Below are 25,683 nucleotides of genomic sequence, written 5' to 3'. Positions count from 1 at the left end.
TGTCCAATACCTGCCTAAGATACCACAGTGTGACGCTTTGCAAGTCTTGAGCTACAAAGGAAGCAGAAGAGTGGAGAGATGTAAATGAGCGTCAGGCCCGCATCCCTGTTTGGTGGTGCGTTCAAAGGCGTCTGCTGCCTGTGATTTCTCACTCTCCATGGGGCGGGGTGCACAAGCTGCAATGTCAGAGCTCCAGGATCAGGGCGGAGAGCCAGGTCCCTAAGCCTCTGCTGGCAGCGTGGAGAGACTCAGGGAAGGGGCTTCTGGGGGGAATGAAGGTGACAAGGACACATGCTGGTTCCCCATCTGACACTTACCTGCAGCACCATCTGTAGCACCTACTCAGAGCCCAGTCCTGTGGCCTCTGGAGGAAACGAGAGCCCTCCACTGCAACCCTGTAGACCCTGAGCTGATGGAGGCCTGCTCTGAAAGAGCAGTGGCAGTTGCCGGGTCGGGTCGTAAAGTCCTCCTGGGTTAAAGACGCCCTTTGAGGATCCTCCTGCAGGCTCCGTCCCAATGCCTGTGGAATACCCTCGTATAACTGCCCTCTTCTGCACATACACCCCAACACCCACACAGGCATCCATACACACCCCGCATGTGGTGTTTCCGCACCTCTAAGCCCGAGCCCCAGAATATTATCCGGGCCCCTGTGACACAGCATCTGCCTTCATGCAAAAAGCATCACGCCATCCACATTATGGTTGGGCTGCAAGGCAGACACAGTGGGTACTCTGACAGCTGTGGTGCGAGGAGCCCCACGAGGCCAGGAGATGTGGCAGGGGGTCGTTTCTCTGAGGGTCCTTGCAGCAGACAGAGACCCCTCGGTGCCCTCATGCCCTCAGGCCGTGACCAGCCCCTGAGGTCACTAGAGCCATGTCCCTTGTCTGTCTGGTGTACCTGTGCTGCTGGCATCCACGGAGGAAGTGGGGCTATTACATCCCATCACGGAGACTTGCTGAGTACAGCACCACTGGGCAGCCAGGAATAGTCCCTCAGGCGTCTTTGTGAGGAAGGGGAACTTCTGTGTGTTCAAGCTACGGTCCTTCAGGCTCCCTGTTCCCGAAACCTAGCCTGCAGCTAATTAATAGTGGTGCTCCATACATAGTTCATGTTTCCTCTTTAAAATCAGGCGTGATTATCCCATTTACACATCAGAAAACTGAATGTCAAAAGGTTATGTTCCTTTCTTAAGTCACAAACTAGTAAATAGAATAGCCAATGTTTAAGTACATTTTTTTATTTTTTGGCAAGCCTACATTTGGAAATTTTACTTCACCAATTGAATATTTCTTCTTAAATAAAAATAAATATTTCCAATTATTACAGAAAATCATTTGGTTTCTAAAAAGTAGAGAGAAGAGTAGCCTGGATTCTGTGTCCACCATTAAGTGTCCACACTGCCATCAAATTAGGAAATTATTTAACAAGCAATATGTTTCTTGTTAAATGATTGTGAATAATTTATTATGTTTACAGGGGGCATATGTTAAAACAACCGGTACTATCTTTAAACGTGGGTTATTACAAAATCAGACTGAGGATCGCAGGGGATTACAATGCTGACGGCCTCGTCTGGCAACTAAAGTACTTTATAGAAAATGTTAAGAAAACCGTATGACCATATTTGTGTCTTCTCCATGACTAAATCATTTTCTTCTCAAAGCCTTGAACCTTCTTCAGTACAGTATTTCTGCCAGAGTAGTCTTTTCTCTACAAAACGCCTCACTTGTTTCTGCGCGTGGAATAGATACTTAAAACATACTTATTTACTTAACTTGTCCAATTTTCCAGTCATCCTTGCAGCCTCTGAGAGTAAAAAGTATTTGCACGGCGTTACTGTTTATCAGTCACTTTTATAAATGACATTTTTAGGTGCAGTTGCTATGATCACCTCCCACGTAAGCTATAGCAGCCAGAACTGAGTTTCCCAAAGTTGACGTGGCTTCTAACAACCATGTCTTGACGAGCCCAACAGGGATCTTTCGGCTCTAGATCCTGTGGTCTTGCTTGTGTGACACTGCAAACTCTGCTGAATGAATGGACGTGCCACTCACTCAATCAATCAACTGATGAAACCCTTGGAAAAGGGGCACCCAAAGCACGTTGTAAAGCAGCCGGCTAACTGATGATCTGTTCCAAGGTTGTTATCCATGTGTTCTTCATTATTTCTTTTTCAAACAAGAACGAGGCAAATGAAAAGCAAACAAAGAAGGTACCCCAGTAAAACAATAGCTACATTATGGACGAGGGCCGTGGAGGCGTCCTTGCACTGAGAGAGGTTCAGAAGTGCTTGCTCGATGAAAAAGACTCACAAAAAGCTGAATCGTTTGGCATCACAGCCCAAGTGGTTCCTCGTTGGCGGTGGCCATTGTCATAAGGCTGGATTTCACTTCAGAAGTATCGCGTGCCATCTGGCTCCAAAGAGCAAATCTATTTTTATAATATCAAATTTGCAATGAGGGAAAACTACACGCATGGCTCGGAGTTGGCTGAGCTTCCATTTTCAACACGACTGACTTTCATTCGTTTTCCTGGGGGCCCCGAACTGGGTGGGCTCTTTTTCTCTGCTCCAGGCTTTATCTCTCTTAAGTTGTACGATTAGAATCCCCAAGTCACTGAACAAACAGGGTAGGATTCTCCATAACAGACCTTTTGTTCATATACATTTCACTGGCTTTCGTTTGAGAAGGCAGAGAATGGCTATCATCTCCACACTAATAATATCCTTCAGTGAATGATAAAGTCAAGTCCAAAGGAAACCGAGAAGCTTTATCAGCATGTCAGAGCTATCCCCTTACAGCCTTGTACTTGCCAACTGTGCATCCTTTGCCTAGACGTGGGCTTGCTGCACATTAAAAGGCACTTACAGAGTGGGTGTTTGTTTGCCGAAGGGGAGCCGGCTGCCCTCTAATGCCAGTCACCGGTGTCGTTCTCATCAGAGGAAGAGAGGGATACTTTACAGCTCCACTCCTTCCTCGATGATCTCTTGACTCAAGTCTGGGGGAAATACAGCGCTTCCTGCCAACGTATTCTCTCCCTTTCTCCTTGTTAATATTAACTGATGGACTTCTCGGAGGGAAAGGATATTTCTTACTGTGACGCGAGAGAACGCTGTGGTCGACCAGTTACTCTTCCACCCCGTTGTCAGAGAAGATGAGTCAAAAGGGATTTACACACCCAGTTAATCCTAACAGATGGCCCTGCCCCTGTATTCTGAGAGTTGAAAATCAATCCACATTCTCTCCAATTCCAAATTAGGCAAATTAGCACACTGGCCTTGATGGTTGGTGAGCAGATTTAGCAAAAGGGACACAGTAAAAAAGATGAAAGATGTAAAAAATTTAGAAAGTACCATATCTCGTCTTATTTAAAATTCTGTCCCACGCCCACTCTTGACATACCAATGATGCTTATCTCTAACGGAGTGAAAGCAGTAATAGTCTTTCCTTCCTTTTCCTGTGTGTGTGTGTGTGTGTGTGTGTGTGTGTGTGTGTGTGTATGAGGCTTATTACTGTGTGTCCAGGAAAGGTTGCTATATAAATTCCTATGCTTAACTGTGTTTCTCTGAAAATAAGACCTAGCTGGACCAGCTCTAATGCGTCTTTTAAAGCAAATATTAATATAAGACCCAGTCTTATTTTACTATAGTACAAGACCCGGTCTTATATAATAATATAATAATATAATATAATATAATATAATATAATATAATATAATATAATATAATATAATATATAATATAATATCGGGTCTTATAATTTTTGCTCCAAAAGACGCATTAGAGCTGATGGTCTGACTAGGTCTTCTTTTTGGGGAAACACGGTATATAATTTATGTAAGTGAATACGTAAATATATAGAATGTTTATGTTGTATATACTTCATACACCCAAATAGCACGTGGGTCTGTAGCCACAAACAGAAACAATGGAAGATGCTTACATTGGAAAATAGCAATGTGTTGCAGGTTTTCTTGGCTTTTTTTTTTTTTTTTTTTTTTTGCAATTGTAGACACATATTCCCCTGGGAGTGGATGGCTCAGGGAAGGTGTGATGGGGTAGGAAGCCTTTCGTCATAAAACCCCCACATAAAAATCCTGTCAAGATTGATAGGGCCTGAAGTGTACATAACACCGGTGCTGTGTTGGTTTCATTCCAAACACAGCATGTTTCTGAACGATCTGTCATTACCATCAGACCTGAAGGAAAGAAAAGCTAAGAGAGAAACCTCTCATTGCCACCTATAGGCTGCAAGGGGAAGGTCCAGGTGACAGCCTCGTGCTCTGGGAGGCAGCAGCCAGGAGGAGGGGTTCTGGAGGCCTCCAGTGGGTATTCACCTTGACTCTGCCTCGTTCCTTCTTTCAAGGAGCATTTCCTGGGCCAACCTTGCGCTGAGATGTGGTGGAGGATCCAAAGGTGAAAAAGAAACATATTCCTCACCTTTGGGAGCACGTGTTCTAGGAACTGGCGAGCGACCACTGTGACCCAAGTATTGGATCAAAGCAGGGGACAGAGGCCTCCTGGGGGAGGTGATATTTGATCCCTGCTAAGTGCTCTCACGGGCCAGTAGCCAGGGAGTGGAGAAGGGTTGCATTCCAGGTCAATGAAGATGGCATGAGCAAAGGGGCCACAGCCTAAAGAATAACTGAACTACAAGAAGTTCTGTGTGTGACTGGAGCTTTGCCTGCACTCCAAGCAAAGGGAATAGTGAGGCCTGAGACGGGACTGAAAAACTGGCAGAAACGTCAGACTGTACAAGGCGCAGGGACCACGCTGTGGTATTTGGAGTTTATCTCCGAGTCCGGGTCGCATCCTCTTCGGGACCGTGGTGTCACCTGGTCATGAGAATGTTGCTGATCAATCTTGGCCACGTAGAGAGTCGTCAGTAGCCTGACCAACAAAAGGGAGAAACAACAGACTGAGAGAGAAAACAGTGATGAAAGCAAAGCTATGCAGTTCCAGTCCAAACTCTGCCTCATTGTTCCAAATCATTAATTTCTATAAATGTAAACTCGACACCTCTCTGCAACTTCCACCCTACCAGCATTAGGTTGTTTTAAGTGCGATCAGCATTTTTAGAAAACGAGAACCTTTCTTATTTTCTCGTTGTAATTGACATTTGGGGGGTGTCTATCCCCTCACAATTTTTCCTTCCTTATGAACTTCCCCCACTGTGCAGAATGCCCCTCCGTGGCCGCATGTGTGTTTTACAACCTCCCCTCTGAGCACCACAGGCTGCATTGTAAGACCCCAGGCCCAGGTTGGGCCAGTGTTTTTTCTCACATGAGCTTCGTGCCTTCAACATAAAGTCACTGGGAGATGAGTTAACTAATGATAGGTCTCAACGGGGGAGGTCAGAGCAACTGCGATTAGAGGTCACAGGACCCCAACACTGACGTGTTTCCACACTTTCTGAGACCACTTGATTCAGTCCTTTTACAACCACTACAGTATCCTTCCAGTGAAGAACCTTTTTCGAATAAGCGACGTCAAACTTTTTTCTGCTGATTGCAAACCAAAGAAACCACTAATGTGGTTTATTTCATTTTTAATATTTTATTATTCTTAATTAGTAGAAACCTTCTTGGTGACTTTCCTTTGACAGATGATGATCAATTCCCAAGGGAAAAAAAATGTTCCATCTATTTTCAGAGCAATAGCATGAGAAGCCAGCGAACATCCAGCTGTAAATTCAATTGTAAGTTCCCTGAGGAAAGTTCATATTTTTGGTAGTGCACTCATACAGTTCTCCAGAGTGGCCACTAACTAGTTATCTCCACCATTTGATAGCCCACTGAATAAAGGGCTCAATTTTTACATCGAGGTTCTATCACTCAGTGACCTGCTGGAAGGAACATGCAAATACCAAACTCCTACTTCAGAATTAGAGCGATGCATCCATTTCTAAGCCCACTTATGTGGAGCTGGTTTTCTCTGTTTCATTAATGTGTGTAAGAATGACCAGACACATTTCACATCTACTTAACAGCTGAAAAGAAATTCTGAGCAGCCGCATTTACCATTACCAAGGTCTCCATCCATGAGCCTTGTCATTGGAGACAACCTGTACTCGGGAAGACCTTCCAGCAATCCCCACTGTGACTCAGTTTTTCAAATGAAAAGGTTTGCCCAGCAGTAGAATGCCTTCTGCCCTCCCGCCTCCCCTTTTCCTGAACTACCATCTGGGTAGAGATGCATTAAGGCAGTGCCAAAAATTGCTTTATTGAACATTAGGTGTCACTATGTGACAGCATCCAAAGATGAAGCTGTTCCCTCAGGGTGGTGACAGGACAAGAATGAAAGGGTCCTAAAGACCTCACATTCAGTGTCGGTGGAGACCTGGTGTTTGGGTGGAGGGTGGTTTCTAGCCCAGCCAAACTGAATCATGTGTGTCTTACTCTCTGCTGTCCAGTGAGCCTCTGTGATGGGAAAGAGCCAACAGTGGACATCTCGCTAGTGTCCAGCAGCCTGAGACGGCGAACTTGGAAAGCCTTTGCCTCATAGGCAACTGTAAAGCAGTTCTAGTCCAAATGCAAGTTTCGATTCCGTAAACTCACTGAGGAACAAAGCACTGCTCGCTGTCATCCATCATAACTATGAATTCTATCTTCTCACGTTTGAAAGGGTTTCAGTTCTGAACCTGCTTTTCCCCTAGCTGCTGGAGTACGAGATACGTTGAGATGAGATTGTTAAGAGCTCAGATGGTAGAAGTGTATCTGGCCATCTGAGTCACTCAGAAAGCCCCAGGAGCCCTCCTTTTGCGTGGATTATAATAAAACAAATTATTCTGGTGTCACAGACCTTGAATACCTACTAACCTTGATAAGCACTTACATCGAAACAAAGAGAGAATCAATTTGCATTTTCCTTTCTGCTGGCTCACATAATGCTTCGTTTTACAGTTGCCATTAAGAGTGGTTGCTAGCTTTACATCCCACATTAGGCAGTTTGCGTCCATTGTCCACGCACAATTCCATCAGCATGTTTCAGGTTGAAGGCATTTTCACAATGATGTCGCTTTTGTCTAGCCCCACGCTATTCTCTCGGCTGCGTTCATCCCAACAGATCTCTCCAAGACCTGAAACCTGTCCCTCTGTGAGCACGTCAGTCATCACCTTCACTCACAATCAGAACAAACAATGCTCAAGGTCTCAGCACGCGTGAGCGCGCGCACACACACACACACACACACACACACACACACACACACTTTACCTGGGTGAGGGGATAGGGAAAGTTGTTAAGCTTTCTGGTTGACCTTAATGAATTGCAACCTGCATAGGCTCAAGCAATTCCTTGAACAAATCATAGCATTCTAAGCTATCTCACCAGGCTGACAAACCATACCAGGCCTGGCCTTTGAATTCGCATTTTCTCCTCTGATCTATGGCCTCGTAATTTTCTGGGGCAGAGGAAACAAACCGCAAGCATTCATTAAGCAAACGTCTGTGTCCGGGAAGAAATGGGAAGCGTTCTTATTCTGGAAATCACAAATACTTGAGTTACAATAATTGAGAAATGGCCACTGGCAGGTAAGGTAACACAATTATTATAGATGTAACCTTTGGGGAAGTGAAAACTCGAAAGTCTTAACCTAGCAAGATAGATGCACTCGGTGAAAAAGAATGATCACCAAAGACCCATTTCACAATGAAAAAGCATATAAGTAGTGGCTGCAGAACACTATTCCAACAATGACAAATAGCTTGGTCAGAGATCAAAAATTAAAGCATAAAATATTGATATTTTAAAATTGAGTTTTCATAAAAAAAAAAAAAAAACACTCAAAAGAACCATTTTCTCCCAGCATGTTTGGCGACCATATTTTATTGTATATTCAGCTATTCTTTATTCTTCGTTAGTCTCGTTCTCCTTGTATGTCCTGATTCCATTTTAAATCAATGAAGACTACGTCTGGAATATTTTTACACTTGTGAAAAGTCTAAATCTTGAATGCCAAATACTTAATCTGTTCATTGCTGATGAATCACATTGAGCCACGAAAAAACTAGATTCCAAGATCCTAATGGACAGGTAAATTTTCTTCAGGTCCTTGTGTGAAGTAGTTAATGATGATAGAGGAGCTGCTGATAAAAAAAAAAGAAAGAGAAAAAAAAAAACAGAGGCAGAACTATTGATCCTTGGAATATATGGGCATCCCACAAAGAATTTAAAATACAATAACACTCCATCAGAAACTACAACTTGGTGTGTAGTCCAGTGAAAGAGAAGAAAACACGTCTTTATGAAACAAGGAAGTGTAGATTCTAGGCCGGTGTCTGGAGTCAGCCCTGGGGAAGCAAAGGTGAATGAGGCTATGTACTTGCTCTGTGGAATTTTCCAGTGCAGCCTGGAGTCTGACAAGAAAGCAATCAGGACACAGATAATGTGATAAGTGCTTGGTTTCCCTGTGCAAGACCAAAAATATTTGACTGTTGCCATTTCCTTAATCCTCGTGATTTCCCTATGAACCTGCAAAGAGTTTAAAATATCACAACACTCCATCAGAAACTATAACTTAGTCCACAGTGGGACATTTGGGGGATCTTGGGAGATTCCATAAAAGTCAGGTAGGACGTCTAGGCATGGAACCTCAGTTTCCCTCCTCCTACCATTAGGGAGGAGTGCTTTTTCCACAGTGTTTCCACTGGAGTTTGGAGCCCATGCATACTTTTAAGTTCCTCCCAAAAGAACACAAGGCCCTGACAAAGCTGTTTGTTTATTTATTTATTTTTTAATTAAATTTATTGGGGTGACAATTGTTAGTAAAATTACATAGATTTCAGGTGTACAATTCTGTATTACATCATCTATAAATCCCATTGTGTGTTCATCACCCAGAGTCAGTTCTCCTTCCATCACCATATATTCGATCCCCCTTACCCTCATCTCCCACCCCCCACCCCCCACCCCCCTTACCCTCTGGCAACCACCAAACCATTGTCTGTGTCTATGAGTTTCTGTTTCTCATTTGTTTGTCTTGTTCTTTTGTTGCTTTTGGTTTTTTTTTAACGTGTGCTGGCAGCGTCACCTGTCAGCCCCATACCAGGTTGACAGTGCCCATCAAAAGGTTGAACGAATATTTATGGGATTCCAGAAATACCCATTCAAACCATCTGAAGAGCAAGCCACTGTCGTTCAGTGTCTCCCCACGCACAGCCCACCATCTCATTACAATGCGCCCTAAACTCTACTAAAAAGGAGGGGAAACATGTACTCTGGTCAAATGAGCACAATTTTTTTTTTCAGAAATAAAAATACTCTTACGATGACTGGAAGCTCCACTGAAAGGATTTTAAAATAAAATTCAAAGCCAATAAAAAATTGTTTAGTGCCGAATATTTGTATTACCCAGAGACTTTTCCTTCTACGAAAGACTCCCTACAGAATTCTTCTAAATGGTGGATTCCCCTGGTGCATTTAAACGGTGTTTACAGATCATTAACTACTCACAAAAAGGCTGGTGCAGAAAAAATGCCAAAGTGTGAGATTCTCCCATTGATTAACCAAAATTTAAGGCAAGGATGCCTGAGAGTTGGAATTCAGTTTGCCAGACAGGAATTTTCTCACTGAATTTTGGAATATGTCTGGGTATACAAGATTTCTTCCTTGGATGCAAACAGAACATTATTTTTAATGCTGTAATATTTTGGAATTATGTGAAAATATTAAAATTTGTCAAACTGTTAGCCAGATTTAGTATTTAGGTGATTCTTTAGTTTTCTTAGTTCGATAAATGACATCAATATTATTAGCTAAGTGCACAAAGTTTTGTCCACATTTCTGCTTGATTCCTTAGTATTAACTTGTAAAGCTAGAAGTAATAGATAAGATGCACATACTTTTTTTTAACGTTCCTGATATAAACTGTTAAAATACTTTTCAGAAAGATAGTTCAGAAAGTTCTGACATAAGTTCCTTTTACCACAATGCCTTCTTACTGACTCTTCACCAGAAGTGGGTAGCAACATTTTGAAAATGATTCCTAAGGATTTAGTTAAAAATAGTACTTTTGTTATTTATTTTTAAATAGCTGATTACATTTAAAGTTGAACACGTTTATTATTTTAATTAGTCATTCATGTTTCCTCCTATAAACTGCTTTTGCCCTTGTAGCATTTTCCTATTGAGAATCTCAGTACTTATTGATTTGTATGAGTTCTTTACATATTAAGGATAACACTTTTCATAGCAGTTACAAATGTTTTTTCTAGTTAGAGGTTTGAACTTTAATTTTGTTTGTGGAATATTTAACATGTGTTTCTGATTTTTTTTTTTACCAGTTTTGACTTAGAAAACCCTTTCCCCAGAAATTATATTTTTAAAAGTCGTTTATGTTGTTTTCTATTGTTTTCAAGTTTTTTTTAATGCCTTTACCAGCTAGATGTGTAGGGCCACTGTCCTAATGTCTCTCAAACGGCTTTCTCCTTTATAGTGTGGAAATTATAAGTATTTTACTGAGTTCTAGGCACTGTGTGATACATTTGAAAGTTCTCTATCTTCAGAAGTTGATAAAAAGGAAAGTGCAATGTTATTATAGGTGACAGAATCTGACATGCCAAAGTGTTCCAACATGTCTTGACCAAGCAAAGCAAACCGAAATTCATCTTGAATAGCTTTAAACAACACAGAAGTCAGTTTGCTTTGGCCAAATGCAAAATGACTAAATTTTATGTGAGCATCTTTGAACCAAATTTGATGACATTTTTGCCCCTTTTGTTTCCATTGTTTTTGTTTTTCTCCTCATAAACCTTCTCCAAATAGTGTGCAGTGAGAGGCTAATGTGTCCCAGAGACGAATGGACTCTTCTGAACTCTTTTCACTCTGTGGGAAAAGATGGTCTCCCCCAAAAGCCACCGTCGCCACCCTTTCCTCACTGCCCAGTTCCGTATGGCTTGGACTGTCTTCTCATATCCCCAGCTCCTATCTGACTCATTTTCAACACTGAATTCTGATCATTACACACAAGGTCACTTTTTAATTAGAACAATATAGTAAAACATATGCTCGGAAGATAAATGAGGTACAAAGCTAGCTGTGCTACAGTGAACCCTTTTATTGGAAAGCCCTTAAAAATAATAAGCGTCATGTATAGTCCAGGGGCCTTTACAACATATTTCAGTACGCAAAGTGCCTGCCATGGTGAGTGAACGCCCTGTTATCGTGAACAATCGTTTGGCAGCCTAGGTTATTTTAATGGACACATCACTTTACACGAAGCCTTCGCCATCTGTTCTGCCCTCTAATTACAGATGCAAAAGAACATAATTCACAATTGCATCATAAAAAAGTAAGATATAAGTGATTTAAATGCATGTGTATCTTCCTTATTCAATGCAGCATGCAGCTGTTACGTTGTTTTCCTGTTTCAAACATAAATGAGGGTAGAAATCGCTCTTCTCTGATGGAGTGAATTCCCTGATACAGGACATGTTGGGGTGTGGATAAATGGAAAAGTGGATGCTCTCCTAGCACCTTTCACATCACCTGAGAGGCAAGGCCATTCCGTAGGGCACACTGTGATCTGTTACCATGTGCAATGGAGGGCCTGTTTATGTTAAAATCTAATTTTCAGTTGGTTCTCTATTAGGCTTTCACATCTCAATGACTGTTCTGGTAAGTGTACTTTTGCGGTCACCAAGCAGTGTAGGTAGTTGTGTGGTAACAAGCAAATCGTCCTTCAGAATCAGGCAAGCACCCTGGTTGCCCCAGTATCAGAGGCAATTCTTGGCCTAAGCCCCTATAAATCTTGTGTGAATCCTTCCTGATTTCCCACGACTGACTCTTTGGTATTAGAAGCAGAAAGATGGAGCTCCAGTTCTTTCCCCTAAAGTCTCGAAAGTACTTCAGGACTCCCTCGTGGATTTACAAGTTAATGATGACTCGTTTGGGGGAGGATGTCTTAATAGTGAGCTTCAAGGTGAACTGAATTTCTCACTGAGAATCTGTAAAACCTCCCCTGTCATTTAGTACGGACACAGTCACAATGTACCCAGATTACAATTTTGCTTCTTAAAGGAAAAGTTTGTTTGATTCATCTTAGGGATATTCAGTTTGCTTTCAAACAATGAAGTTGGACAGTTAAATGCAATTTTAATGACATAAATATTTACTTCTTAGGGCTACCTGCTAGGGAATGGTGCTAAAAAAAAAAAAAAAAAAAAAAAAAAGAATTGATAAAGCATGGAAAAAAACAGCTTGAAAAGCAATGCGGATTATTTAAAATGTCATGTTTAACCCTATTAGTGATAAGAAAATACTGTCTTGCCGAAGTTTTTCCTTCAGCTTCTCTGTGGTCTTGCTAAGAACAATTTATACTTCACATAGTCATTGCTAACAAGCAGGTGCTACGAAGGTGTTTGTTAAGTAGTTTGAAACTCCATCCTCTCCCAACAATCAAATTTACATTTCTAATTTTCCTCATGGCTATTCTATTTTTTCACAGATTAATCAGGGATAAACAATAGTTGGAATAGTCCAAACATCAGCGTTGCAATGATGGTATTCAAAGTGTATAAATATATAAGACTGTATACTGTATATTTCGGCGTTATCACTAATGTGATTTATGGACATACATTTGTATATACACAACAGAGATTATATTCAGCAAAACATAATGATTCACCCAAATTTTACATACACTAATATTTCCCATTGGTCAATGTTTGTGCAGAACTGATTGTTAAATATTTTGCATGTCACCTCTAGGTACCATCTATGAGGAATTAAAGTATAATGCTAACCAAGGTTACCCTTGAGTGGTTATATCGCAAGAAAGTAATCCTGTTTAACAGTCTTTCCCATTCCTAAAGTTTCTGTAGTGAATGCGTATAAATTATCAAATAATCAGAAATGTATATATATTAAAACCCCAAAAAGAAACACATTTGTACTCTAAACACATAAAGTACATTAGGTACTCTAATCCATTTTCAAACCTCCTATTGAATTTGTGTTTTTCTGAGACTGTTCTAGTTTGTTTATGATTTCTCTGTGCTGCCATAAAAGACTTGATCACACGTGACTGGAACTAGAAATAACCAATCAGTTCATTGTATCAATTAATTTATAGGATAACTTTATAACTCCCTTTATGCATTTTTAAAAATACCATTTTTAAAGAGAAAATAGCCTACAATCAGACAACCACTTAAATATTCCGTTATGTTTCAATGGCACTTCTGTTTAAGAAAGTACTAAAGGAATGCTTCCTTATTCCCAAACCTCAGTTAACATCAATATGAGAAAAGTTAAGGACAGTGAATTAAAACATAAAATGTACTTCATAATTTTAAACTTTGTTCTGAGCTTACAGTTCTTGTACTTTTTTCTGATTTTTAATTAGAAATGTGCAGTAAGTGATGGAAAAGGAAAACCCATGTTGCATCTTACACGGATTTTAAATTTCCTTCTTTGTAAACTTCAGGGTGTGCTCAGGAATCTTTAAACTAGCTTGAAAATGGAGGTAGAGGATCTGTGGAAAGGAAAGCAAGAAAATCTGGTATACATAATTTTTTTCCTTTTTTTCTCAGTTAACTAGCTATTTGGACATATCTTTTCAATGCAGATTATACATTGGATAAATCTGTACTACATCATATTAAAGTTGATCAAATGTAAAAATGAGCAAATCAGTGTTAGCAGCTCAGGAGCTCATTCATACATTTTAGAACATTCTTTTATTTTTTATGATACACAAACCATTTTACGATAAACAATGGAATTTCAGGAAAATCAAACTGAAAGGAACAGTGTCCTTGATAATAGAGTCTACACTCAAAACTCTTTACATTATTTTTACTTCGGGAGAATTAAAAAAAAATAAAGTCAAATTAGTTATTTCTGAACATACAGCTTTCTGGACAAGAGTGCCTCAATAGTTGTTATTCAGATTATCAGTTCTCTTTATTTAAATGTGTGTCATTTGCCCTTGAAAAGGCAAAATGAATCACAAGCAAAATATGTTTTACCTTAACTTTGGTTTTCAATTAAATCACAAATAACTTTTTTTTTTTTTTTTTTTGCACAGTTTTAGTTGCATTTAATTTAAAGGAGAGATAATTGGTGAAAGAAAAGGTGCTGGTCAACCATCAATTCAGTTTTAGTTCAGCCATTTCAGAGCTATTACTTGCTAGTAAACTCTAAAATTAATTAAAAAATAAATATATTTATTGAATGGCATATAAATAGAATCCACTTTTGGATCAAAGATGCTGAGTAGTTAAAGTCCAAAGTCCAAATTGGAGGTGAAGGCATGTGGAGGGAGTCACAGATACTATCCCCAGGACCCTCCCCGAAGAGTGTCACATATGATACATGACAAGTGATGATTTCCGGTTGCGCATTAATGAAATGCAAAAGTCTTCGCTCTGGGAAGATGAACTGAGCCTAATATTTTATATCCTCTACTCAGACCACACAACTGATCTTAGTACTGGAACCACGGTCATCATTTTGGTCACTGGTGTCCAGTGACATTTAGAGATGTCTGGACTCGTGATGATGACGATGATGATGACAGTGGTGATATTTAACACATAAAATGGCCTTGTGCCAGGCTCTGTTCTAATTGCTTTATTTTTTTTTTTACTCCGTTTAATCTTCTCAACAACCCTGTGAGGAAGTCGCTGATACATTAGAATGGACACGCTACCGGGACAAGAAACCCTGTAGAAAAACACTGGTTCTGTGAAAACCTGTAGCAACTCACCTCAGCTCGCGTGTGCCAGTCCTAATTTGTTCTACTGTAAATCTGTTCTTTCTTGGCAAACACTTGCGATTAGGATAAATGGGGGAAAAACAGGTTCAAAAGTATTTCATAGTAAATTAAAGTTTCAAAAATGATTATTGTTGTAATTACATTGGTATAGACATAGAATACATCCTACGTAATCTGTTTCCTAACAATCAAAGTGGAAGCCTAACAACACACATATCTGGACAGAGTGGAAAAAATAAACCAAAACAAAACTGAGATGCAGCACCTCTGTGCTCAAGACAACAAAAGGTAATTAATTTTCAGTCAACATATACCTGCTGCCTGAAAAACACTGGGTTAGATGTTGGAGAGGAGACAAAAGGAATTAATATCCATCTCCAAGGAGCCTATCATCCAGTTAGAAGTACAAGCAGAAACTCATAGAAATATAACAATGTAAGACCAAAAGATACAGCCTTTCTAATTAATTAAATGGAAAATACCAAATCACTTTCTTCTTCCTTTTAAAGCTCTTTCACAGCCCCGTCTCGACTGGATGGAGCTCATCTCTCTTAGAACTCGTTGGCACACTATTAAAACACCTTCATTGAAATGAGCCTGTTTGCCCCTCCATTTTCAATCTGTGAAATGGGGTAGTGAGTAGCCGTCTCATAGCGTTATTGTCAGCATTGAATGAGTCAATGACAATAGAATGCTCAGAATATTTCCTGGCACATACGAGGCACTCAATCAATAATAGCTAGTGTCCATGTTATTAGTATTACTGCCCACCTCTATATCGAACTTCCTGACCAGATTTAATACACTTCATGCAGTCTTGTTCATAATTCTAGCAGCTTCCAGAAGACTGCATTGAGTGCTTTATGTGTCCTCTCCAATGAGAATAATGAAGTGTGTAGTAATTGGTGATGGTGCTGTTAGTATCCAGAGGGAGAGTAGAGAGGCATCGAGGCGGCTTGTGAGGAATGTGAGTTTGAGTGTATGCGGGCGTGAAACGTGTCCCATTCTGGGTAGAAGAACAAAGTGGAGGCACAAGTCATGGGAGCTTTAGCAAAAGAGGTAGCCAGCACAGAGAAGGATATTAGGTGAGCGATGAAAAAGGGAACTTACTTAGGGGGCTGTCGTCATCGTTTCGGCATGAAGATCTGAGTGGCCAACTAAATGGGTGACAGAAATAGAGCACAGAACCAGAACATGGAAGCCAGAAAGATTCAGTAGGACTAGACCACTGTTAGCACAGAGAGCGACAGAGAAAGGGAAGGGAATGTTCCGAGGTGTGGCTAAGCTTTTGGAGTTGGGGCAACAAAAGCAATGGTAACAATACAAATGGGAAAACAAAACAGCGAGCAGAGCCCCTTGTCCTAAGGAAAACCAGGAATCGAGTTTGAGATGTGACAAGTTTGAGGTTCGCAGGTTATCAAGTCGTACATGTTTACTAAGTTATTAGGTGCAGTTGAGTCACTGTGGGGGTAACAAAGCTAGAGAATAGAAACCACTTGGTCGTGTGCCATGTCCTCCTAAACTTGTCATCACGGTGCATCCATAATCACAGCCCCTCACCAGAAGTTTCTTGGTGCCAAGAGCAATGAGAAGAGGGACAACACCGACACAGCCATTCTGTTTCTGGTCATGTTCCCATGGCCTTGGTTCCACAAGGACCCAGCACCTGGGGTCTGCGCTGTGCTTTGCACAGAGGGAGCTCTTCAGCCTTTGCACCGCCAAACAAAACACTCCTTTTGATCTGCAGCAGTAGTCTAGCTCTCGAGACAGACTGAGTGAGGAAAAAAGGAGGGCCTTGCCGGCACAGCCCACACACCAGAGCCAGTGTGACCCTCGGCCTCTATTGGCATAAACACAAATGGATGGAAATATGCAGTTGCCCTAGAAGAAAGGTACATAGCATGCAAATAAAAATAGAGTTTCATCACAGAGTAAGACCTTCGACAAGCCAGAACTCAAATGTTTATTTAAAAGAATTTTTAAACTCGGATTCAGACTAGGAAAGCCAGGCCAGTCACTGAATCCCAGGAGGGCATCCATACGCGGAAGTCTCTGCCTGGAAAGTCAGCTTTTAATGGTGTGTTTACAAAACTCTGTGTCCTCAAGTAGAGCTAAGAAAACTCCAAAGACATATCAATTCCAATTCCACGACACGGCCTAAATATAGCGTGGAGGAAATGCTTGGTCAAATATACACAGCAAATCAACTGACCTTTCTAGATGTGATACCATCAGTACCTTAAACTGGGAGTATATTCTTCAATGTTCAGTCGTTTCCTTAAACATTGTCTTATTCCCCCCCACCCACCCCACAATTACTTACAATGCAGCTCACTGTTAGAACATAGGGAGCAAGAGAGAAAGAAGAAAAGCATTCAAATATTTTCCCCATCAGTGGAGATATCTCTAAACCCTAGCCTCAAGCAATGTTCTCGAAAACGAGATTGCAGCAGAGTCAGAGAGAATAACATTTTTGAAATAACTTGGATGAGTAATTTCTAAAGTATATGCTCGAATGAAGCAAAGAGGTATCCTAAGTAGAAGGAAGCTCGAAACTTGGAGAGTTGATGGGGGGAAAGGGAAGGACAGCACAGCCAAATGTTGAAAATCAGATCATGTGTGATGGATCTGAGTTCCACTGTTGGTGTTTAAATGGAACTTTCCTCTGATATTCATGTCTCAACTCTAACTTTTCTTCAGCTTGGACTCCCGGGACCTGTAGGTATTTGAGCTACTGCACTTTTCTCTCTCTGCACATAAAATGCTCTTTAGAACTTGAATGCTCTGAGTCTCTTGGAATCCATTCTGAAGACAGAGAGGTCTGACTAGAGATAGATACTTGTCACGGGATGGCTCAGACGTGATCTTCCAATGAGGCTCTTTAGAGGGTGAAACGACAGAGCCACAGATTTAGGATGGCATTCAGCAAGGTGAGCCTCTCCAGCCAATTGAATTTGGCCTGCAGTCATCAAGTCCAAATGGGTTCTATGATCTGCATTTCAAATTTGTTCTTCCCTAACGAAAAAGAAATAATAAAAAGGTTTGCCTCCATTGATGCCCAGTCAGATGAAAACGCATGATAACAGCAACCGAATGTGACAGACCACACAGCTGACACATTCCTGCTTTCAACAGCTAGCATTCTTGAATTCTTGCATTCTACCTAAGTGCTTCTTTTCAAGTCTTATGTTCCCAGGAAACCATTTTAATGTCTGGCTTTGTGATAATCAGAAAGATACCGAGGCCGTTTTAAAAAATCTTTTAAATCATATCATTGTACATAGTTTACAGTCTTGCTTCCTGCATCCATTTTTCCCCTCTAGGACCATTTCCAAGAATCTCAAGAAAATGAAAGAAACCACTGTGACCAAGATGGAATGCGTGAAAACCACACCACCTCCCCATAGAGGACAAGGTACAGCTCCCCGACAGGACTTGTCCCTTGTCCACAACCCTTCCCTGCAGCCACATGTCCCCTTGCACCCTCACGGCCATCCTCCAACCGACTCTCCCGCTGCTCCCTAGCCAAAGGGAAGACACTTATATCTCCTGGGGCCATGATGTGACACCTGGAAGGAAGTGTTGTCTTTGGGGAAATAGCAAAATTATGTGACTACATTAAAGTCAACACTATTTATCTTCACCTCTTGTCCTGTGGGCTGACAAAGGGACACCACTGTTGGGCCCACCCCCCTGCACAGCTGCAATAGAAAGAAGGCAGGGACTGGTACTTTCAAGTGTCAGACCTTTTGTGCCTGACGACTAGTTTATGAGGCTGATGTCAAGCATTGCAGTCAATGAAGCCTTTGTCCGAGGTGTACAGGGCCGGACAGTGGAAAAACTGCCCTCTCTTCTATCCCAGGCCCATCCATCTTCCCCTCGCCCTGCTTCTCAACTTTGCTGTCTCTGGAGCTGACAGAGAGAGGATCCCTCCTGGGTTAATGTACTGGAAAATTGCCCTGCATGTTTATGAGGGGGTCCCTTCCAAATGAGAGAGAAAAGGAAAGGAAAAAAAAACTGGGAAGAAGAGTCGTTTTTCCCACTGAACTCGTTGGCCTTATGCTTGTGGGTCTGACCCTGATTAAGAAAATCTGAATGCCTTTCTAGGAGGTTTATTGTCAAGTTTGGCAGAACGCACTTCCGATTGAAATTTTTTATTATTTATAATCACAAAGTGGTTTTGAACAGCTCCCATCACCCATCCCATCACCAACTACACACACACACACACACTCACACACACACACACCACCCAAGCCCTTACCTTTGAAGAGGCCCATGTGCTCACATCCACTTTGCCTCAGAACGATCTACTCTTCTCCCGCGAGCTGGTTTCCCCAAGGAGATTCTCCATAAATAGCAAACATGTTGTTTTCATACACTTTTCATGGGAGGTTGCCTGGGTGAGCTTCACTGCAGACGTGGAACCCAAAGGAGGCTGCCTTCCATGATATCACACGCTCTCTTATTTTAACTCGGTTTCTAACTATAGATAATATCCTCTATCACCCACCCTCCCACATGCACACATTTCAGTCTCCTACTGAAACTGTTAGCCTAAAACAAAGTGTCGTGTAAGCAGTTGAGGCATCACTCTGCATGAAGCATGTGTGCTCCTGCCTATGTTACATGCGTATGTTTGTGCCTGAGGTGGCACCGGGATTTTTTTACAAAACCCAGATGACTCCTTCCAGAAACTTCTAAGCAAAACTAATGGGAAATGGGAACACCAAAGCCTGGATAATTGTAACCAATGCAAAATGTGCACGTTAGAAGCCAGCAGACACAGCAAGTACTCCGTTTTAGAAAATGAAGAAAAAAAAATTAGCAGCTTAGTGCATTTTCTTCTTCCTTCAAACCATTTTCCCAAAATCACTTTATACGTCCATTGATTGATGAATTTGACCAGAGAAATTGGAGGTGGAGATACTACCGTATAAAAGCTCTAAGTCTTTGGTGACAGAAGAAAAAAAAACTAGGATTCTTTTTTAAGGGAAATTGGTGGAAAAGGAATAACTAAAACTCAAAACCAGAAAGGTTAATGAAGAAGTGGAATCAATGTTCAGTCTCCAACCTCCCCTTAAGTGTGAGTTCTAGGACACAGATCTCTGAGGCCAATGCCATGCGTAGTTATAATTTCCTGGTAACTGAATGACCAAATCGTAGCTCCTGTTAGGAAGTTTATTGCAGAAAGTAATAGAGCACAATTACAACTTTTTTATTATTATTAGTCTATTTATGATGTCAGAAGAGGAGACGATTCTGTGAAATGATTCGCTTCTAGCATGCGAAGCATTTGCTGGGTTTTTTTTTTTTTCCTTTCCTAACCTTTCCCATTCTGTATTTTCACCAAAATTCCCCCTCTTGAAAGTTAACATTTTTTCCTGCAGTTTCAAATGCTGTCCCACGAGCAGCCATGGGGCTTATTTAAATATTTAGCAAGATGATAAAAAGAATTGGGGTGAAGCTGCCCAGTCCTGCCCAGAAGATGGGGATCGTTAAGTCTTACACAAACATTAATAGGACCCCCTAATCTCTTAGTCTGTCCCCTTTTGTGGAAGGAGGTCAGAAGCGTTTGGTCCCCACGCCTGCTCCCTAAAGACCCTTAACAAGCAGATGTTACTGTAACATGCTCAGGGAATCAAGCATAAATATGACCCCTGACCCCAGCTGTCAGCTGATCCACTGAGTCCCTTAGAAATATACTCTTAACTTTTCTAAATTCCCATTCTTTCCCACCATCCCCCTCGGCTCCGCCAGGCGCCCCTGCCTTGGGTTTCTATGCCTGTGCCGCCTGCTCTGGAGCTTGCACAGTGGTGCACAGAGCGACCTTTCTCTTCACCCAGGTCAAAGGCCCGAGACCTCGGGCCTGCCTCTTTTCTTGCTAAAGGCCAGCTGATGAATCACTCCCAACTTGAAGGGAACGGGGAGGGGGGTGGGCTCTGAAGGCCCTTGGAGAGGAACAACTGTGGCCTATACATCAGCATTTACACTGTTCTGACACTTTGAAAACTCACGCTCCTTTCCAGGAACCACAGAAAGAAGGGACGGGGGAGGGACAGAAAGACCTCACTGACTGGGGTGGAATAAATAAGAGGGAAAGAACGAGAAACTGATACCAGACTTCAGGACTGTGCAATGAGAGACTGTCTGAGAGACAGAGAGAGAGAGAGAGAGACTATTCAACACACACAGACACACACACACACACACACACACACACACACACACACACACACATCCCCGCCCAGATTCCAATTTATCAGAGTCGCTTTTCACAACACGGTAGAAAACGAGAATGTGTGTGTGTTTTTCCACACTGCAGTGAAAGTTTGGTCAAGAGGACTTTGTTGACCAACCCAGATTTTTCCTGCTTATCATTTAGAAAAGTATAAATGATCTAATTTTTTAAAAAGAAACTGTATATGTGTGTTCTTTAAGAAGATCCCGTGTTAGTAGGCTCAGGAGGGAAAGATGGGGCTGGAAGCTGGGATATGTGGCTGAAATACCTCCAATATATTTCATTTTCACCGCCCTTTCTTCCTATAAATTTCTAGCCTTCATCTTTCATTTGTAAGCAGCATATAGAGTTGACCCTCCATATCTGCGGGTTTTGCCTCCGTGGATTCAACAAACTGCAGGTCCAAAATATTTGGGGGGAAAAATATCCCAGAAAATTCTGAAACGCAAAACTTGAGTTTGCCCCTCATTGAGCACAACGCTGAAACCACACTAACAAAGTGATGTGTACACGTGCCCTGCTGTCACCTCTACGCACACGTAGGTCATATGCAGATACTGTACCATTTTATACAAGGGACTTGAGCATTTGGGTGTAGGGGAGGATGTAGGGGTCCTGGATCAATGCTCTGTGGATATTGAGGGGTGACTGTACTTTACCTGCGGCCGTGGAGGAAGTCTTCAGCAGCCCTCCCGGAGGAATAGGGGTTGGAAACACCATTGAGGACCAAATACTAGAGGCAGGGCTGAGCCAGCTGACTGCTTAGGCTCCAGAAAGGAAGGAACCCTAAGATGAATCCTAACAGGAGCTCGAGGAGAACAGCACGGCTTGGACTAGAGCCTGATTTCTCAGTGTGGAGCCCACCAGCTTACAGGTCTTCAAAGGCTTAAGCATGGTGATTCTCTTTTACCATTTCAGTAAATTCAAAGAGTAACTGTGGAGTAAGTTATGCCACCCAACATAATGTGAGTCTAGAAAAACATCTGGTTGAATTTTTCTTTATCAACGCTTTTTTAAAATGTCCTCGTATTAGCCTCTGCTAACTTCAAATTTCTCATATTAAATTGTTTTCTTTAAGATACAAAATAAATAGGAATTGTATTTCCATCTTTGCTTAGAAATAATGTACCATAGATATTCTCTTGCTTGCTTGCTTACTTCTCTTCTCTTTCTTGTTCTTTCCTTATAACAAAATTTGTAGAATATAGTGAAAGCAGGGCATAGTGGTAGATTTATAGTATTAGATGTATACTTTAAAAAAGGAGGAATGTCTACAATCAATAACCTAAGCCTCCATTTTAGAAACCTAGACAAAAAAAGAGCAATTTAAGCAAGCAGTAGGAAAGGAGTAAAAATTAGAACACAAATCAATGGAATTGAAAACAGGAAAACAATAGAGAAAAAAATGTTTCTTTGAAAATCACAATAAAAATGAAAAACCTCTAGCCAGACTACCCAAGAATAAAAGAAAGAGGGGTCATTACTACTGATTCTATGGCATTAAAAGAAAAAGGAAAATAATGAGAAAATTTATCCCCATAAATTTTGTAACCTAGGTGAAATGGACTGATTCCTTGAAAGATGCAAACTGTTAAAACACACAAGAAGAAATACATAAAAATAACCTGAATATCCCCTATCTCTGTTTTTAAAATTCAGTCAATAATTAATAGCCTTCTTAGAAAAAGGCACTGGAGTCAGACAGTTTTACTAGTGAGTTCTACTAAATATTTAAAAAGTTAATAACACAAATTCTCCATGATTCCTTGTAGAAAATAGAAGCAGAGGGATCACTTCTCACCTCATACTACGATGTCAGAATTACCCTCATTAGGCAATTGCTATTATCCTAATAGTAAAGCCAGATAAAGACATCACAGCATAGGAAAACTACTGACCAATATCTCTTACAAACACAGAACAGAAATCTCATTTGTTATGCTTTTTAAAATCACATTTGCTCAAAAGGAAGTACTTATTCAAAATTAGAACTTCCCTTTATAGTTGCTATTATGAAAAATAATTTTGTCAATCCACAATGAAGAGACTGATACCATTTTTAATACCATTTTTAAATATTGTTATTATTATACACTCATTGTAAGTAGGAGGCTAATGTATTTCTCCATGCATTCTTAACCAATCAGACTTATATATTGTTACGTGTTCTGATTAAATTACCCACCTCACTTTGCTTAATCCCAGTAGATTTTCCTATATTCATAGGAAGCAGTAAAAGAAAATGTTATCCTGTTTTGATTTTTGGTTAGTTTCTTATCAGGCTGCCGCAGACTTTAATGAAAATAAGAGGCAAAAAAAGGATGGGCAAGATTTTCTTTTCACAAGTCTTCAGCCCTGACAAAATCACTTTGGAAAATGAGTTTTACTTTGTCACTGCCTTTCCTTCTTTTGCTTCACACCCTGGTCAAAGTTCACACACTTCCTTTGATCTGCTCTTTTGAGCAAATCTGAAGTGAGTTGTTATTTAGAAGAAGAAATTAATGAGAGAATACTTGCCAGTGAAAAGCGTTTCCATTATCTTGGTGATCACTTCTTCAGGTATATAAATGTTGAATAACTATGGTGTATACCTGAAACTAATGTAATATTGTATGTTAGCTATATTTTAATAAAAATCTTAAAAAAAAGAAATTTTCCCGGGTCATGGAAATCCCACCCACAAGTGAGACCCTTTAGTGGGCGGCCCTTAGGGAACAGGAAACCCTCTCTGCAGCACTGGCATTAACAGCTATGGGACCCGGCGTACTGAACACAGTTGGTTAGATTGTCACTTCAGGTTCAATGACAGGACCTGGGTCTGAGTGAGGGGCAGGGAAAGGGACACGTACCGCTGAGGCAGGCAATGGCATCAAACTTCCCAAGAGTTAGGAACATGGTCGTTAATGTGTACATATGTCAGGCGTCCAAACGTTTTCTCCAATCGTGCCCCGAAAAAAGAGACTTTCTGAGCTGTATTTTCAGTAGCTTTGTGGCAAACTGCTTAAAGAAAGGGGGGATTTGGGGATTCAATTAAGAGATTAGCCTGAACAGTAGAGCAATCATGCAGATCCGAACCTGAGCCAAGCATATGACAAATGCAAACAAGTGACCAAGGTGTTATTGATAGAAATCAATGACAAAGTAAATAGTGGGGCTGCGAGAAAAATGTAGGGAACAAAGGGGATCTCTGAGACGACATGTATACCTGTGAAACTGAAATGAGGGTGAAAATATTACGAGATAAGGGAACTAGGAGGTACTAGTGGAGAGGTTGTAATTCCATCTGGGACTAGAATTGAACACTTGAAAATCATAACTGAAAACTAACTTCAAGATCAGTAAGCTGTAGAACCTGTTGATATAATCTTGGTCATCTTCTGTAATGATGCTGATTTATGGCAGAAAATATAACATCCGTCATCAGAAGAAAACATAATTACAGCTAAGAATAGTTCTAGGCTTATGGTGGATTAAGCAAGAAAGGGACATTATGTACTTAAAAGTTAGATATAGCTTCATGGGAAATGGCAGATACTTGGGAAAGGACATAGAGAAGCAAATCCTTGGGGATGCAAAATAGGATCAATGAAATTCCTTGGTACTACATTTTTAAAACCCCATGAGGAAAGGGGGATAGACAGATGGTCCTTTAAAGCGTAGGATGACCTTTTTTTTTTTTTCATCTAAGAAAGAAAAACTACACTTGCCCTTAATTCACCCTCAATAAATCTATAAATAGAGTCATGCATGCCTTTTACTAAAGTAACATGGTAATGTTTAAATTTTCATTTCTTGAATATCATCCTAACACAACAAACACATCAATCTCTTTGATGCTGTGTCCTAATTGATTTGAACAAAAAGCGTGAGAAATTAACTTGGTCAGTAAAGTTTTTTCAATAGTCACTCTAACGCGGTGCCTGTGTATATATTTTTCTTCACCAGAAATGCATTAAAACTTTGCAGTCAGTCAAAATGATATATTGAGAAGCTTCCTTGTACAGATGTGGTGACTGGCAGCATCAGAATATATAGCATCGCCTGCTTTTTGAAAACGTTAACACGTGAAGGTGGTAGGGAGCTCAAGAAAATAAATATCTGTTTTGCTACTGTATCAGGCCTATAGAATCCAACTCGAAAAGAAGCTCATAAAACAAATGAAAACTTGAAAACAGTATCTTCCGAGAGAAGGCATACACCTCAAAAGTGTTGATCGATTCCACTGTTATATTTTTTATTAATATCTGCATTGATGGGTTGTTAAATTGACACGCGCTTTTGTTCAGCCCATGACCATGTGCCGCATGCTTCTGCGAGGATATTGTTCTTTGAAGATCATCTATGTAGCCCGTTGATAACCCTGTCACTCTTTCTCATGAAATTTGTAATATTCAGAGACTTACTAGTTTCTTCAAATTCATTAACTCAGTAAAAATACTAACTCACCAAATACCCTGTTTCCCTGAAACTAAGACTTACCCGGACAATCAGCTCTAGTGCATCTTTTAGAGCAAAAATTAATATAAGACCCGGTCTTATTTTACTATAATAGAAGACCGGGTAATATAATATAATATAATAAATATAATATAAACCGGGTCTTATATTAACTTTTGCTCCAAAAGACTCATTAGAACTGATTGTCCAGCTAGGTCTTATTTTCGGGGAAACACAGTATTTATTAGGCACACAATATATAAAGCACATCAGACAAATTAA

At 40.7% G+C, this 25,683-nt stretch overlaps 1 protein-coding gene across 2 annotated transcripts in view; it reads left to right on the top strand.

Annotated features, from left to right (window-relative positions):
- LOC109444957 (uncharacterized) overlaps window positions 1–25,683 on the top strand; it is a 665,687-nt gene that overhangs the window by 322,407 nt on the left and 317,597 nt on the right. For both annotated transcript variants that reach the window (XM_019726756.3, XM_088789330.1), the window contains exon 5: window positions 18,047–18,138. The gene's annotated coding sequence lies outside the window, so the exon portion shown is untranslated. The remainder of the gene's footprint in view (window positions 1–18,046; window positions 18,139–25,683) is intronic.

Source organism: Rhinolophus sinicus, chromosome 13, assembly GCF_057876585.1.
Source record: "Rhinolophus sinicus isolate RSI-liver-muscle chromosome 13, RSI-T2T, whole genome shotgun sequence".
Taxonomy (NCBI): Eukaryota; Metazoa; Chordata; class Mammalia; order Chiroptera; family Rhinolophidae; genus Rhinolophus; species Rhinolophus sinicus.
Note: the sequence above shows the minus strand (reverse complement) of the source record. Positions and strands in the feature narration are given on the sequence as shown.